The sequence below is a fragment of the Papio anubis genome, chromosome 5 (assembly GCF_008728515.1).
Source record: "Papio anubis isolate 15944 chromosome 5, Panubis1.0, whole genome shotgun sequence".
Lineage (NCBI taxonomy): Eukaryota > Metazoa > Chordata > Mammalia > Primates > Cercopithecidae > Papio > Papio anubis.
This window is the reverse complement of record NC_044980.1, coordinates 109,480,676-109,497,671: the sequence shown is the minus strand read 5'-3', so window position 1 is coordinate 109,497,671 and position 16,996 is coordinate 109,480,676. Positions and strand designations below refer to the sequence as shown.

General features: G+C 45.4%; 1 protein-coding gene across 3 annotated transcripts in view; it reads left to right on the top strand.

The window, feature by feature from the left end:
- Positions 1 to 7,478: 7,478 nt before the first annotated feature.
- Positions 7,479 to 16,996, top strand: part of SEMA6A (semaphorin 6A) — a 133,548-nt gene continuing 124,030 nt past the window's right edge. The window contains exon 1 of one of the 3 annotated variants that reach the window (XM_003900017.4): positions 7,479 to 8,231. The gene's annotated coding sequence lies outside the window, so the exon portion shown is untranslated. The remainder of the gene's footprint in view (positions 8,232 to 16,996) is intronic. The other 2 variants (XM_009208927.4, XM_009208929.4) reach the window with 2 other exon arrangements.

Sequence of the window (16,996 nt, the reverse complement as noted above, 5' to 3'; positions counted from 1 at the left end):
AGTGGTACTTAATCAACCAGTTTATCTGGTTATGAAAAGTATAAATTACATTTAGGTAACTGCATTTTTAAACAAACTCACATCCCAGTAGATATCTTTAAGCCTAAATATTAGTAGGTGGGGCAATTAAAAGAAGTTATTTTGGAACGGACAGAAGAAAACAGGGCTGAAGACAGTCCTTGCTCTGTGTTACATAACTAGAGATTTCAACTAAATGTAAAGAGCTTTTGTGGAGGAAAAAAATGGAGTTCTGGTTTACTTAACATGTATTGTTCATTCATTACCTTATTTCTAATCTACCATTCTCTTAATTTCCCAAACAATAATTTGATATCAGAAGTGAATAGAGCCAAAGCTCTACTGTGGTACAGTGGAATGATTGTTATACACAGGGTGGGGGGCCCACCATGAAGCTATTCATGGAGGGACAGACAGTAAATCACTGTTAGCAAACTCTAGCTTGCTGGTAGAGCTGGTCCTTGGAGATGCTCTGACATTGTTCCCAGTGAATTCAAATTGCAGTTTATCTCCTTCCACGAGTCTTCTAGAGTTCTATTTAAATTCTTATTGAATCTTATTTTCAAGCATCTTGTTTCTGTAATTGTTACATGTACTCATCACTTTCATCTATAAATCTTTTTCTCTCCATTCAAAAAGCAAATTAGACACATTACAATCAAAATTCAGTGTTGGGAGAAAGCCTAGATTTTGTTCATCCTTAGAACCGGAATCTCAAAATCTGAAGAGCATAATATATTTCTAGTGTTTTCTTTTTCTTTTCCTTTTTAAATGGTCCTATTCCATCAAAGGATCTATTCCTTATCCTACTGAATCCTTGAAAAGGAACTCATTGCTTTCAGTAACTCATGCCCTCCTTTATGTACCCTAACTCTTGGTTAAGTGCTGGAGAAGCATTCAACAAATAATTGTACCAAATATTAATACTAGCTGTAATGTCTGATACGTACTGTGAAGTAAATTCACAGGGTACCTCGAGAATACATAATAGGGAATATGATCTATTCTAGACTATCAGGGAAGTCTTTTTTTTTTTTTGAGACGGAGTCTCGCTCTGTCGCCCAGGCTAGAGTGCAGTGGCACAATCTCGGTTCACTGCAAGCTCTGCCTCCCGGGTTCACGCCATTCTTCTGCCTCAGCCTCCTGAGTAGCTGGGACTACAGGCACCTGCCACCGGCCCAGCTAATTTTTTGTATTTTTAACGGAGATGGGGTTTCACCGTGGTCTCGATCTCCCAACCTTGTGATCCACCCGCCTCAGCCTCCCAAAGTGCTGGGATTACAGGCATGAGCCACCATGCCCAGCCAGCTATCAAGGAAGTCTTGTTTGAGGCAGGGACATTGAAGGATGAGTAAAGGTTAGTAAGATAAACAGGGAGAAGGGGAAGTTCCAGTATTCCAGGCAGGAGCACAAGGGCAGGCCTGTAGTTATAAAGAAGAAACATGGAGCTTTCCAGGAACTGAAACACCAGTGATGCTGCAAGAAAGGGAGACAGTGATGGGAGCACAGCAGAGATGAGACCAGAGAGATAGGCAAGAAACTCATCACGCACAGTGTTAAGGCTGTATTATGGTTTGAGGGTTTCTATGGATGCCTCTGAGGTGTTTTAAGCAGGGGCTTGATGTGATCAGATGTGCATCTTTCAAAGATCACTTAGGCTACAATCTAGAGAATGAATAAGAGGACAAGAGAGAATCGAATTTAATGTTAATTTGGGAGAAAAAGCAACCAAAAATATTGCTATATATTGGTTACAGATACATATGGCATATGTAAAAGTACAGAACAAAATGTAAGGATACACAGAAAACTCATAGTATCATTACTTATAAAAAAAGAAAATAAGAGTAAGAAAGAGACGTCGATGATAAGGAAGTTAAGTTTTATCCACCATGTTTTATTTCTTAAAATACAGACGGTAAACAAAAATGACAAAATATTGAGTCATTAATTCTGAGTAATGAAAATTGGGATGTTGGTTATATTATTCTTTGACAATCTTTCAATTTCCTCAAAAGAAAAACTAAGTTAAAAAAAAAAAGTGAGAGGAGTACCAAGAGACAAGTGGTGTGTCATCAAAGCCAAGAGCAGAGAGTATTTCACAAGAAACAAGCTCATTGTTGCTGATAATTCAAATAAAACGAAAATGTTAAAATATCCACTGTATTTACTGTCATGAATGTCACTGAAGCCTAGCAAAAGAGGACTGAGTAGATGAAAGAGGACGAAGTGGCAACACTGGTTGTCAACAATCTCTGAGGCTGTCTGGCTTTGAAAGAGAGGAGAGAAGAGAGTAGCTTGAAAGAAATGGGATCCAAGGCGGGCTGTTCCTCTTCCTTTTTCTTTTTTTTTTTTGAGATCAAGTCTTACTCTGTCCCCCAGGCTGGAGTGCAATGGCACAAACTCGGCTCACTGCAAGCTCTACCTCCCGGGTTCACGCCATTCTCCTGCCTCAGCCTCCCGAGTAGCTGGGACTACAGGCATCCACCACCATGCCCGGCTATTTTTTTGTGTGTGTATTTTTAGTAGACATGGGGTTTCACTGTGTTAGCCAGGATGGTCTTGATCTCCTGTCCTCATGATCTGCCCGCCTTGGCCTCCCAAAGTGCTGGGATTACAGGAGTGAGCCACCACACCCGGTGACCAAGGCAGACTGTTTCTAAGATGGGAAAGACTGAAGCTTGCTTACATGCTGATGGGCAGATTCAGGAGAGGGTCTGGAGACAATGGGACAGAATTTCTGAGAATGTGTGAATTATTGAGAACATAAGGAGGGACTGGCCTCCTACTGGAGGAGGGACACTGCCTCCTTCACAAGAGACACTTGGAAAATAATGAGTACAGGCCAGGCACAGTGGCTCACACCTGTAATCCCAGCACTTTGGGAGGCCAAGAGAGGCAGACCACCTGAGGTCAGGAATTCGAGACCAGCCTGGCCAACATGGTGAAACCCCGTCTCTACTAAAAATACAAAAATTAGCCAGGCATGGTGGCAGGCACCTGTAATCCCAGCTACTTGGGAAGCTGAGTCAGGAGAATTGCCTGAACCCAAGAAGCAGAGGTTGCAGCGAGCCAAGATTGTGCCATTGCACTCCAGCCTGGGCAATAAGAGTGAAACGCCATCAAAAAAAAAAAAAGAAAGAGAGAGAGAGAGAGAAAGAAAGAAAGAGAAAGAAAGAGAGAGAGAGAAAGAAAGAAAGAGAAAGAGAGAGAGAGAGAGAGAAGGAAAAAAAAAAATAAGTACAGAAGCAAAAACGTTCCCTCCTGATAGACTGTTATCTTTTTTCAGGGAAGTATGAGGCATGAAGAGTGAGACAGCTGGTTAAGGGGAGAAAGTCAGAAACTAACTGAGATAAGGCGGTGCTTTGGATGAGACTGAGGTTGATAACAACCTATCGACATTTTTTTCCAGCAGGCTTCAGCTGCCTAGTTCAGGAGCAGAGACGGCTGATGTTTACACACTTCAGAACTAGCTTTTAGTCACATAGATGTTGACCAAAAGATAGAGCAGCAAATGGAGTATTTGCAAGAGAGAGGAACTGATACTATGAAGCTATGCTAGACAAAGAGAGGAATGAAAAAAGGAGAGAATAGGTGGATCGAGAGAGAAGCAAAACCCACAATCTGGAGGTCCTCAAGAAATCAGAGTGAATGCAGGGGGGGTGCATGAGCAAGGAAGATTGAAGGAGAAGAAGTGATTGGAAAGCAGGATGTCAGAATTAGTGATCTGGAAGATGGGGCCCAGCATGAAGCCTGGAGGAGGCGAGTAGAAAGACAACGTAGATGAAGAAGGTAAGAAATGAAAAAACCAGAGGGTCAGTGGTTATATGGATGCTAACACTACCATAAGTGATGACAGGTGGAGGGACAGATAGGAGGACAATAAAGTCTTTGAAGAATTTGATAAAATGAGACCACAAATGTATTTGTAGAGTTTAGCTACCGAGGTCAGTCAGAGGTTTTTAGAGGAGGAGAAACAGCCTGAAAGCAGCATGAGGAGCAAGGACATGGACCTCACTTTCTTTGTGAAGAGGAATAAAGGGACAAGAAGAAGAAATAGCCCCCCACAAGAAAAGGCTAGGGACAAGTAATTGGTCTAGAACACAGCCAGGATTTAATGTGACAGTGGTTCTCATCCCTGGCTGCAAATGAGAATCATCTATGGAGTTTTAAAACCTACCCATGCCCAGGTCCCAGTCCTTCCTGATGAATGAGAATCTTGAGCTTGGGGATTTGCATCACTGAAGAGCTCCCCGGTCATCTAACGTGCAAGTGGATTTTAAAACCACTGACTTAAGGCAAAGAGGTGGAGGGAACTCTGGAGAAGGGGCTAAGGGTACAGATAGGTTTCTCGATGATAAATGATAATGGCCTGAATGTACAAACTGTGCTCTCCCAGTGTGCCCCCATGAACCCTCAAGGAACTGAGTAGCAGCAGCCCCTTCTCCCAAGTTCATTACTCCTTTTTGTCTCAAAGCAGAGATTCTGATCCAACAGCTAGATGTGGTCTTTGCCGGGAACCTGAGTTTATCTTTCTATTTTAATCCTCCTCCACACTTTTCCAGGTGATCTGAAGAAAGCAGGAACTGTCATGCAGGCATTTAAGAAGGGGAGGAGGAGTTGTTACAGGTAGCTTCCAACCCTGACCCAATCACTGACACAGGTCAAGCCACTTCTTTCCGCTGGGCCACCATGTGACTCCCGTAAAATGTGATGGTAGGACTGATGTGGAGGATGGTAAGAATGACGATGTGACACTTAACCTTTACAAAGCAGTGTATGCCTTAGACTCCAGATTTACAAAGACCATCTAATGTAATCCACAGGCTCCTCAGGAAGTGAGTAGAGTAAGAATCCCCGTTTACAGGTGAATTCACTGGGACTTCAGAGAGATAAGTGACTTGCCCAGGATCACCAGCTAAGTTACATTAACCGCAGATAGCCTCCAGAGACCGGGGCCTTAAACACTGCATTTTATGTCACTTTAAAAAACACAGTGAAGTCTCCTTCTAATCACTCTGTGATTCTTTAACTCTTTGGCTTTCTTTCCCTGAAGGGACAGGGTATAAATTGCAGACTTCAAAGGCTTTCAAGGGGCAGTGATTTTACTGAAAACGTATGGCAGGCTTCTGGAAGTGAGTCTGAGGCGCACATATGGGGAAATGACATCATGAGATTTCATCGCCTGGCTTCCCCACAGGTGCTCCCCTGAGGGTTTCGGGAGCCTGACAATAGCTGGCTTTTCTTCCAGCTCCGGGAGCATCTCTTCTGGCAGGTGGAAATGTAATATCACGTGGTCAGAAGGACCGGCTCCTACTTGGATGGTGAGACTAGGATCTAGCGAGTGCTAGGAAGATTCTGGAGGGTATTTCTTCACCGTGAAAAGTAGACTCCAATTATTTAACTCTCGTATGTTATAATTTTAAATGAGGTAAATTTAACCGCTCGCTTGTTGGCTCAGCGTTACTACAAAGTAAACATGCAAGTATTAATATTAAAAATAATGTCCCTTTAAACAATATCCGGAAACTCGTTGTGGGGCATTTCCAGTATATCCATAAAGCAAATGAAACAACTTAATTATTTGTTTCTCTAAGGGAAGGAGCTAAACTCGAAATTAATTTGGTTCGGCCTGTGAAACAATTCGTTTGCTCTGCCTAATTCTGCCAATTAAAGAACTTTTCCCAGACACAATTAGCATGTAAATCAGCGGCGGGGAGCGAAGAATGAGCCTCGGCGACCGGGGTTGGGTGGAGCGCGGGACAGAAAACCCCGGAGGCCTAAGGGGCCGAACTACCAGGCAGCGGTACCGCGCCTGGAGCGCACGGACGAGCTAGGGGACCAGCTCGCACTGACCCGGCAGTCATCAGCCAAAATCTGGGTGTTAAATAGCGCAGCCGGGTATCGTCTTGGCCTCCAGATCCTTCTCCGAACCCCGCGGGATTCTGAGGAGACGTCCCGCAGCCGGCCCCCACCCAACCCGCGGGAATGCGCAATCCTATCCACCGCTCCACACTCCCCAACCCCCTCCCGAGGCCGTCTCTCGGAGCCGCGGGGGCTGCGCGCGCACCTAGGGCCGCGCCCCCCACTACCCCAGGTCTGTAGCGGCCTTTGCCGGGGAAAGGTGGGGATAGCGGCCCCTGCTGACAGTTCTGGAGAACAGCAGAAGTCCTTATTTTTTTTCTTTTTTTCCCTACCATTCTCCCTACCTTTTCCAGGTGGTGGTAGTGGTGGGGGGAAATAGGTGTTGACCCGTGTGCATTTATTCTTCGTGAAGCCTCTTGAGCAGATGTCTGTACTTGCAGAAGCGACAGAAAAGGGAACATGGACTTATTAGTGGTCCTAGTCCCAATTAGGGAACAGGTACAGTTTCCAATATAAAGGAACTCGGCCTAAGTGGGACTGAGACCCCGACCTCCGCACTTGGCTTTTCTCAGCCAATTCCATGACTAGTAAATATCTCTCCGAGAACTGCTGGGTCGCCCGGTGTTACTTTGTTTAAAGGTTGCGACTGTGGTCCTCACCATCGGCGAAGCCCCCTTGGGGAGCAAGAGTCGCGGCGCGCAGTTGCTTTCGGGGCGCAGCGGCAGGGGGAGGGGAACGTGGTGTGACCCGACGAGTTGGCACAAGCCTGTAACTGCAAGACTTTGTAGCTACTGAAAGTTCAAGTGGTGAAAGAAGGCAGTGCCTGCCATTCTTCGTGTGATCATAACAATAGCGCCTTGGAAGTGGTTGCGATTTTCTTCTTCCATAAAGCTTTTGGGTTCTCACTGGAATTGTTTGCGTGTTATTTCTGAAGTTTACTTATTTCTAAGACCAGTCCACACAATGTAAACTTTAAGAAGTTTTAAGATAGATCGCCTTCGTTAAAAACGCCATTCTCTACACTGTAGTTTATTTGCTTACCTCACATGCTTTATTAACGTGTGTATGTGCGTAACTAATAGCTGTGTTCTTATCTTCCAAGTGTATATTTAACCGCACCGGCTTCTATCCAATTCTTCTAGCTACGTAGAGCGTCCATCGCTTCTGGAATCTACCTCTTGATAACAGTAATCAGAATCAGAAAGGCTCGCCGTTCACTTACCCTCATCCTTTAAAACTTTTCCATTTAAGAAAATCGATGAACAAAACCTTTCTTGTAACTCGCTCCTGCACTACGTCTATTTTTATTTATTTTTCTGATTTGGCAGGACTCAGCAATGCTGTCCGGGATGTTTTTTTTTTTTTTTTTTTTTTTCCTTTCCTAGCTAGAGCAGATGTGGGGGTGGGGGAGGTGAGGGCTGGGCTCCAGCCGGAGTCGCCCCCGCTGAGCCTCCGCCTAGCGCGCGGTGGGGCCAGGAATCCTGGTGGAAGGAAGCGGCGCTGGCCAGTTGGTCCAAGGCTCCACCTGCGTAGTTTCCCCACCTCTGCCTCGCTCGCTCACACTCACATACACCACAGCTCTCCTTTGGGTCGGAGGAGACGCCAGCCAAAGTAGGCGGAGTAGCGGGAGGAGAGTCCGATCTGCGCAATCCAGTCCGGGACTTGGCTCCGCCCGGGAGCGGCGGCCTCTCCGGTGACAGAGGAGTAGTGAGCGGCACGGGGTGAGGCTGCCTCCAACTCCGCTCCCCGCGCACTCGGCTGCCCAGGCGCTCGGGACCCAGCAGCGGCGCTCCTCCGCGGTGCCGGTCGCCCGCGATGCCCGCTTAGCAGCGTGTAGCAGCGTCCAGCATCACCACACCCGCAGCACCGCGCTCCCGGCCGCAGAGCCGGGCCAGAGCCTTGCACCCCTGCCCCAGCCCCCGCCCCACCCCCCGCCCTGAAATGACTTGTTAATCGGCGCAGACACCACCAAGGGGACTCACCGGAGTGGAATCCAAGTGGAATTTGCATTTGGAGAAGAGTTTCTTGAACATTTACCCTCTTCCTTGTTTTCTTTTTCTTTTTCTTCTTCTTCTTTTTTTTTTTTTTTTAGCTTCTTTCTTTTTTCCTCTCCCCTTCTCCGCTCGTCATTGGAGATGAACACATCGCGTTTGCATCCCAGAAAGTAGTCGCCGCGACTATTTCCCCCAAAGAGACAAGCACACATGTAGGAATGACAAAGGCTTGCGAAGGAGAGAGCGCAGCCCGCGGCCCGGAGAGATCCCCTCGATAATGGATTACTAAATGGGATACACGCTGTACCAGTCCGCTCCGAGCCCCGGCCGCCTGTCCGTCGATGCACCGAAAAGGTACGGCCCGGGCGCCCCGGCGCTCCCCACCTCCCGGGCAGCAGAACTCCAGCCTGAGGGTTCCGGGGCCGTGGCTAGCGCGTGCTGTCGGCTTTGTGGTGCCTGCGTTTTATTTTGTCTTGTGTCTCTGTTTCCCGAGTGTTGCGCGGTCCTGGGGGTGGGAACCGTGAGCCCTGCCTGCCTTTCCTCCAAGCCCGGCGCCCCAGAGTACGCCCGGCTACAAGTCGAGAGCTTTCCCACCCGCGTTGCGCACACGCCCGGCGCCGCCCCGGGCCGCGACGGCGCGTATGGCTGTTCCTCCCGGGGGTGTGTGTGTGTGCGAGATCCAAGGCTCTTCCTCATCCCGGCCAAGCAGGGAGCAGAGCGGGCTCTAGAGGGTGGGATTCTCGGAAGCTCCCTGGCCCGGTGTCGAAGGCGGGGGAAGGGGTTCTGCCCTCGAGGGCTGGAGGGGGTTGGGTAGAACAGCGCTGTTTTCGTCCAGAGCCAGGTGGGAGAAGGGGTTCCGCGGAGACGGTGTGGAAACGGAGAGAATCTTTTGTTGTCAGTGTGGGGTCTGGGCTGGGCTCCGTGGAGTGCGAGAAACTTGTAATGGCCCTGGGCACCCGCGCGCCCTGTCTCTTGGTGAGATCCTGGCTCCTGTGGCCGCTGCCACCAGAGGTTCCAGGCTTTGTTTGCTCGAATAAGTGTCCAGGAGCAGCCGTTCGGGTGACGCGGCGCCCCCGCCCTAGGTCCTGTTCTCCTCAGCTCCCAACTCGAGCTGCAAGGATATAGCCCGTCGCGACTGCGTCCCTCATGAGACATCGAGCCCTTTGCACCGGGCTGGCGCACGGTACGCCCTCCTCCTGGATCAGCGCGGTCTCGCTCTGGAAAGATGACCCAGGAGGGGGAAGGGTGAGAGACCTGGCAGGAGATGGCCCTGGGTTTGAAACCCAGACAAGGGCTCTGTCCCGACTCCTCACTGTGTCCTAGGGCGCTGCCATGGGGGCAATGGGGCGCTGGAGAGTAAGCGGGGTAGTGCCCACCCACCCTGCCTGATCCTGATGGGGCGGGAAGTGTCTCTTGTCCCGATTCTCCGCGTTTTGCTCAGCTCCTCGCTGGGGAGATGGTGCAAAACAGGATCCTGAGGTCTCCTCCCTCCTCGCACGACCCAAGCGGTACGGGAGGAGCCAGGGAGCGGTCCCGTAGTTGTGGACGTCGGGAAAGGAAACGGGATTCCGCTGTTTTTCCCGCTCCCTCGCCGCCCCTCCGCCCAGCGCCTCCTCCCACTTTACAGCGGCGGGGTCAGTAGACCAGGCGCTTCTGGAAAGTTTCCCTGAAAGCCAGGCGGCAGGCACGACCGGATTGGGGCTCAGCGTGTGCAGTCTGAGGGAAGCTGGACCTGGAGGGAATCATGCGGACAGCTCCGGATGCAGCTAGGAGCTAGAACCCGGCCCTTTGGAGAGTGGAACCTCCTGGCCCGCAGTACTTGCTGGACAAGTCGGGGAAGGGATGGATGGGGAAGCAGGACCTGGAGGCAGGTGCGGGCACTGTGGACAGAGGCTGTGACGAAGGTGCGTGTGGACACAGGCCGGGACTCGCTGGCTTGCAAATAGCCAGCTCCAAGCGCAGCATCCCGAGCCATCTGCGCCCCGCGCACGATTTCCCAGTGTGTCTATCCAGGGAGGGGCGAAGCAGAGCCAGGTGTGCGTGGAGCGGGGCAGGATGGGAGACTGGAGGCGCTGTCTTCACAGCCAGGGCAAGCACTTCCAGGGAGCCTCCGGCCTGCATCGCAATGGGGAGCCCTGCAGGCTGTTCCGCGTCGGTCTTGGAGAGAAAGGTGGCTGCTTTGGAACTGCGGTGGCCAGGCACAGCCACAGTGGGATCGCTCCTTTTTTTGCGCTCAGCTTTTTTACGCTGCTGAATGCGATCTGTGAAAGGTTTAAAACACAGGCGCGCAAGGACACACACACGCACACACTCGCGCTTGTAGGCACAACTTTCTTTACCTCAGATCTGAAAAGCCATTTAATCCACTTGCAGTGTTGTGCCAACAGGTCTCAGAAAAGCTATTTAATGCCCCCCAGCGCTGGCTTTTAAGTCTTTCCAGGATGGGAAGGTCGAGTGCCTTTGCCTTGTCTTTCTTTAGTCCTGAAATTGTTCGTCGTCCTTCCCCTGGTGGACACATCTTGGGCATGGAGTCCGTGGTACGCTACAGTGATGGCGGGGAAGACTGGTGGTTTAATTAATTATTTAATTACGTTTTCTCCCCAAAGTAAAGATGCCTATGTTTAATTCTGAATGAAAATACTCTACACTTTATTACACCATACCCAAATGGCTACCAGAGGTCAAGACTGCAAGAATTTTGTATGACTTTTTAATGCTGTGCTTAGTCTGCATGGAGCAGTTTTATGATTTACAGTAAGCTTTGATTAAACTACTCCAGGCACCAAAGTTAATTATTAACCTAACCTTAAATACAGTGGCAGAACTATGTCTCCACCTATTAACCTAAACTATCTATTAAAAAATAATTGCACTAGCTATTTGAATTTTGTTTACCCATGCTTGTGTGTATGGTAATTTTTATTTGAATCTTGAGTAACTCTTGCTCCCTGTTACTATTTTGGTTTTAGGACGTTCTTGAATGAGGCACTTTGCAAACCAGTCTAAAGCAGGAAAGAATGAACATCAAATTTAAAATCTTACTTTTGTGTTAGAAGTCATTTTTCAACTTGTTGTAAAGAAGCATTCTACTTTATGTTTCTTATTTACAGTATTTGTGGGTGACAACCTTCCCCATATGTTAGGTTTTGCAGCTATCACCTTTTAGAGCTGTGCTACATTCTCAATAACACATATAATCCACATATGTAAATGTTCAGCAGATACCGAAAATCATTTCTGAGGAGCCGTCAGCCGAATATACTTACTGGACATAACAACTACTCTTAAATAGGTTAAAATTTTATAAGAATCACTATAGAACAGTCAAGTAAATGTCGAATGAATGAAATAGTTTTTCCACTCAGAGTAGACTTCTTTATTTTCTCTACAGTGAAAAAAATATATATGCCATCAAGTGAGTGGTTATTACAAGGCATCAATAAGTGCACCTTTTTATTTACACACAAACACACACCCCTCAAGTTCTTCCAAAATCTAGTAAATGCTTTTTCCTACACTAAACACATACAGCAATTGTATTTTGAGTAGGCGGGTAACATTGCACAGTGAAGTCTAATGTGTTGAATCAGAAGCAGAGCGAGAATTAGGAAGACTGTTATCTTCACCAAATAAAAATAAGGCATCCAAATTAAGAACTTGTATTAGATTCAAAATAAGTAGTCATGCTTTACTCCTATATGAAATGGAAGGAAAAATACTATTTTGAACCAGGAGTTAAGTCAGATAGTTTATTCTGTGTACATTGTGGTTCAGCTCTTTTCAGAACAGGACAAAAGAGTGATGATGGGATGAAAGTTTTTTTAGAACTAGATTGCCAAGAGCTAATATAGTCTCTCCATCTTACTTGTTTGCAGGAAGGAATCACAGAACAAGCTAAGCTAATTGCAAATGCTTTAATTAGGCATCTGCCATTTGTGTAAGGCAATGCCTAGGAAAGCCTATCTCTGCACTGCCCCTCTCCACACCCTTCTTTAGGTTTAGACAATTTTCTGTCCTCCTAGAGTAGACGAGTGCTCCTTGACATATTTATATAGGAGCTTTGTGTTATGGCAGCCACATTTGTGCATGTTGAGGAAGGTGATGCCTTGAAGCATTCTGCTGGGCCCTCCCATATCAGGACCCCCCACTCTCTTGGGATGCCTTGGAGCCAAGTTTTCTCTGATATATTTCTATTTCAGCATGAAGGCTTTTCTCATCTGCTTTAAAATGTGCTGCAAGAGCAACTGAGCTATTCTCTGCTGGCAACCACATGGTTGCCTCTTGGGGATATGGTAAGGTGGAGAAAGGAGGGAGGCATTTAATCCCTTTGAAATGAGCAAATGAGATGTCATACCACACAAACCTCAAGGGGAGGAGTTCAGGACTTCTGACCATGGGACTGTTGCATATAGTCTATACACAAGGGTATCTTGCTTTGTGAAACAGATGAGCTCTTGCAAAACTTTATTACAATAATTCCATTTACACCAATAGAGGGTATCATATCAAACCATAATACACTGATGATTCCCAAGTAACCTCTTCAGCTTAGACCTCTCTCCTGGACCTCACAAAAAACCAGCGCTTAGTGGGTAGGCAGTTCCTCCTGAACCTAATAGAGGTCTCAAATTTAGGTTTAAAAAACCTAATTCTGTATCTTTCTCCCCCATATCTGCCTTTCTCATAATCTTCTCCATCATAGTAAATGGCAACTCCATTCTTTGAGTTGCTGGCCTGAGTTTAGTTCTCCTTGAAGCTTCTCTCTCACACCTACATCCATGGTGGCTGCAATGCTGTTGGCTCCACCTTCAGAATGCCTGCGGGCTTCCTTCAGGTGATCCTCCTCTGTGTGGCCCTCACATTGGCCAAGCCATGATCCTCTCCTGCTAGGTTTTCATGCCAGCTTCCCAACTAGCTTTCCTGCCTCTGCTCTTTTCTCAATGCAACAGGCAAAACACAGCAGTGATTTTTTCTTAAACTAAGTCCTATCAGATCACTACTCTGCTCAGATGTTTTCCCATCTTATTCCAATAAAAGCCAAGTCCTTCCTTTGGTCTTTGCAGCCCCACATGATCTGCACTCAGGCTCCCGCCTCTCTGACCTCCACCCCTTGGGCTTCCTTGAATTTGTCAAGCATGGCATATACTTGGGGGCCTTTGCAAGGACTTACTCTTTCATGCCTTGGGATGGTTCTTTCCCCAGATAGCTACATGATTTGCTTCTCACATTCCTCAGGTCTCTGTTCAAATGTCACTTTCTCAGTGAAGCCTTTTGATCCCCTTATTTACTTTACTCTTTCCCACAGAACTCCCCACTGCTTGGCAGTCCTTATTTTTTTCTTAGCATTTTTCACAGTCTGACAAACTATATGTTGTCCTTGTTGATTTTCTGTCTTCCACTAGAACATAATGCCATAAGGATAGACATTTTTAGGTTTTATTCACTCTGGCACCTAAAACTGTGCCTGGCACATCATGGGCCATCCATAACAAGTGTTTGTTGAATGAATAAACAGTGAATCTTTTTTTGCAAACAACTAGTCTTTATTTTATCTATTTTGTCTGCCTTTTATATCATGTTTTTATCAAATGAGATACTTCATGCATGAATGTGTGTGTGTGTATAATCTTCCAAGCACATAGGTGGTATGGCTCATGCATCATTAGTGGAACATTCACTGTGGTGTTTTTCCAGTGGTAGTGATGGATTGGAGCCTGTTCATTCCCACACTCTCACCCAGTCCCCTCCTGTGTCCAAGAGCACACATCTGTGAGACACCTGGTTGTAACTGGAGGGAGTCTGAGTTAGGTAAAATCAACTTGCCAAGAAACAGAGCTAAGAAGACAGCCAGCATTTATGGGGCTTGAGCTTTTGACCCTGGCCTCATTTGTTCTGCATTCTAACCAGTGACCACAGAATGTTCTTGTTTTTTTGGAGTTTGCTAATAGTAGTTTTAAAATTCAACTTTCTGTCAGGAGAATATAGCATACTTTATTAACCCATGTTTCTTCCCCGTACCCATACAGTATATCTGCTGTTGAGGATTCTGCACTTGGAGTCAAGAAGACTTGGGTTCCAGACTCTTACTACCTTGGACAAATCACTTAACTTCTCTGAGGCTGCATTATTTTAACTGAAAATTGTGAATAGTAAACCTATTCTTCCCAACTTATAGGATTGCTGGGAGAATATGAAATCATGAATGTGAATGTATTTAGCGAAATATTACATGCACTCTGGAAATTTGGGAAGTTTTATGTTAACCCCCTTTTTCCCACTCCAGACCCTGGATATAACAGAGATCCTACTTCATCTTCTAAATTATTTTTAGAAGAATATACACTGTTCATATAGTTTTAGTGTAAATCACATCATGCAACTAAATAATATGTTTGAATTCATTGAAATTGTACAGTTCACTTAGAGCATGGATAGCAACTTTATTAATTAGAACACCAACCATGTCAAGGAAACATTGCTTTCAACATGATCATTAAATCAGGCAAGGTCATGGGAGTGCCACTCTGCCAGGAATTATTTTAAAAGTAAGGTAATTGTTTTTGCTCAGTTAAATTCTGAAATAGTTCAAATCAATGTAATCATTAATGTAACACAGATATGTCAGGGTGAACCAGGACTACTAGAAGTTTCCATCTTTGCTGTAACAAGGCCAAATTCATTAGATTTTGTGGCATGAAGTTAATAAATGTGAAGGGAGTGTTGGAGGGAATGTAGTGGACAGCTCTAGAGGCATTGCTGAAGTCATGCTTTTTTGACAGACAATACACATGGATTTGTTTTGCCATTTACTAACAGTGGGACTTTAAGCCAGTTTCTTTTCTCCTTCAGTTTTCATTTGCAAAGTGCTTGTATGATGATAACGTTATGGTTCTGAGAAGAATAAATGTGATAACATCTGTAAAATGCATAGCACAGTAACATCTGTAAAATGCATGTCACAATGCTGGGCACACAACAAGCAGTCATTCAACATAAGGTATTATTTTTACTTGGGTAAGAGTAGTTATGAAAAATGCCCTAGGAATGGATTTTGTAAAAGCAGATAGTACCTTTATTGTGGGGGGCAGGGGAAATAGTACAAAAGGAAATGGCTCTGAATCTGTAATATAAAGAGATGATGCAAAAGGAAACAACCTTTGGACTAGAAATAAACATTCATACCATAAACAGGCCATAATGTCTTGGGTTTTAAGTTGAGGAGCATGTGAACACGACACTTGCAGGGAAACAGGAAGCAGGGAAACTTCGGAATTTGAAATATCACACCCGAAACATGGAAGGAAAAAAACACTATATATAAAAAATAATAACAACAACAAGCAGAGCCTTACATCAAACAGGAGCCCAAGGGATAGCTTTTTAAAAATGATACCTGTCACTTATTAACATTTTAATAATAAAATGTACACTCTGCACCTACATGTAGAATCTGAAAGCAACCCATAATGACTATTTGAGGGATGAGTTGAATTCCCAAGGACCACACCTGTCTTAGGAGAGAAACCCGGCTGCTGATTGGAACCCTTGAGGAGGTTGTGGCTAGGCCTTCTGCAAGAAGGTCTTCAGGGTGGCCATGCATCTGCCAAGTCACTCTTCCCTGGCCAAGCCTGAAATCAGTTTGGGAGAGTGTGAATCTCCCAGCAAAAGCAAACTACTGCCTTCCGCACCAAAGGCAGGAAATAATTGGCTGACCCCAGTAGAGATAGCAGTTATTCTACTGACAGACACACTACTACAAAACCTGAAATTTGATTCAAATGATAGTCACACAAGTTCTTATCAGTGAGAAAAATCTGACTTCTAAAAGGCACAGCTGAAGGGGAAATAAATTGATGTTATCACCACAATTCCCTGCTACCATTATGTTTTCTAGGAATGCCTCCATGGCTTAGAGTTACAGTTATTTTCATGTAGGAAATAAAATGTTCTCAAACTCTGTAAGTGGAAAGGGAATGGAAAGAGTGTGAGATAAATCAGTAATTAACATGCTGCAAGGACTGAAGTTTCAGATCCTTCTTAGCAGCCAGTATGGTGACTGTTGCTTTGAAAGTATTGTTAGTAATAGATATTTCCTCATGCAGCCTTTAGACTTGAAGCTTTCTTTTAATATTCCTGGGTGCTTTCTAGGAATTTCCAACTAACCTATAATTGTCATCTGTAGAAAATTAAATTCAAAGAACCCATGCCAATTAAAAAAATTTAGCAGAAGCAGCTCTAAAATTGGTGCTGTTCACCCCTTTTCTTAGCCCTTTTGCCCCTCTATGCTTCAAAGACCAGCCTTTGGCCATGATTTGATTTGAAGCATTTATAGAACAGAACAGGATCTGGCATTAAATACAATGAAAACATGCCATTGGAAAATAAACATTGTTAGAGACTGGGAAGAAATAAAGATTGTATTAATTATGGTTTAATGTTCTATGAGAGTTTTACAGACAAGCTCTCTGTGATGGATCCATTCTTCTTTCCCTGTTCCTATTCCTGATTCGTTTTTTAAAGAAGAATATTCAATCTTTTCATTAATATTGCAGCGACTTCAGCACTTCCCCGCCCCTCCCCCAGACTCCTACTGTCCTTGAATGAGGAAACTGAGAGAATACTGATTGAGCTGCTGAATGGAAATGTTCCTGTCCTGAAAATGGAATGCTTTACACAAAATTGCATTCCACAAAAAAACACTCAAAACAATTCAACAACTGTCCCTCCGCCTTTCTACCCAGAGAGCCACTTGACTTCATTCACATATTTTGGTTTTTCAATGTATTTGTTCTTAGGCCTCAAATACCCAGGTGGAAAACCATTCTATTAAGCCTTTCACTATTTTTAAAACATGAGCATCTGAGTTTCTAAGAACATTCTCATTCCTGCATAGTGAGTGATAAATAGAAACCAAATTGTTTATAGCATTCTAAACTCAAGTATACGCGGCAGAATGACAGTGGAGTTGATTTTTATAAGAATACTTGTTAATGGTTTTCGAGATGGATTCTGTGCTAATTCTTCTTGTATCATGAATGATGGCCCTAGCTAGACACTGTCGCTGGGATCTTCATCTATTAATCATGGAGGCTGCTTTCTTATTCGGTTGCCATAGTTTC